General features: G+C 33.6%; 1 long non-coding RNA gene across 1 annotated transcript in view; it reads right to left on the reverse strand.

The window, feature by feature from the left end:
- Positions 1 to 273: 273 nt before the first annotated feature.
- The window catches only part of LOC307249859, an 8,316-nt gene continuing 8,181 nt past the window's right edge, over positions 274 to 408 (reverse strand). Inside the window, exon 4 of the long non-coding RNA XR_013844850.1 lies at positions 274 to 408. This exon is cut by the window's right edge and continues 2,252 nt beyond it. This is a non-coding gene — a long non-coding RNA (uncharacterized lncRNA).

Raw genomic sequence — 408 nt, forward strand, 5'->3', positions numbered from 1 at the left:
TTTTGGACCAAGGCCTAGTGCCGCCATCTTGAAAGTGTCATAGTTAGAATGTCATCAGGTGCATTGTTTAGAATTGTTCTTGTCCTTGAAGGCCACTGTAGCTTCTGTTATTATTCAAAAGGGTTGGGGTTACCCAGGGAGTGTTGCATTCTAGAACTTTGTAGAACTTTCTTGATGATGTCATATTACACACTGCACCTTTAAGGGTATTGTTTTGTTTTAATTTTTTTGTGTGGAATGTATTATTATTATAAATTAGACATAAACAACAAGTCTTGCGAAAAACAGTTTTTATTGATTGTTCATATGTATAATGTTTATGAACATATATATTCAGAAAAAGTGGTTTATATAATGGCAGGATGTCAAAGGTTTACAGAGCCTAGGCTGTGTAAAAAAAAAAAATGC

This window comes from Ammodytes marinus, assembly GCF_949987685.1.
Source record: "Ammodytes marinus genome assembly, chromosome: 1".
Taxonomy (NCBI): domain Eukaryota; kingdom Metazoa; phylum Chordata; class Actinopteri; order Uranoscopiformes; family Ammodytidae; genus Ammodytes; species Ammodytes marinus.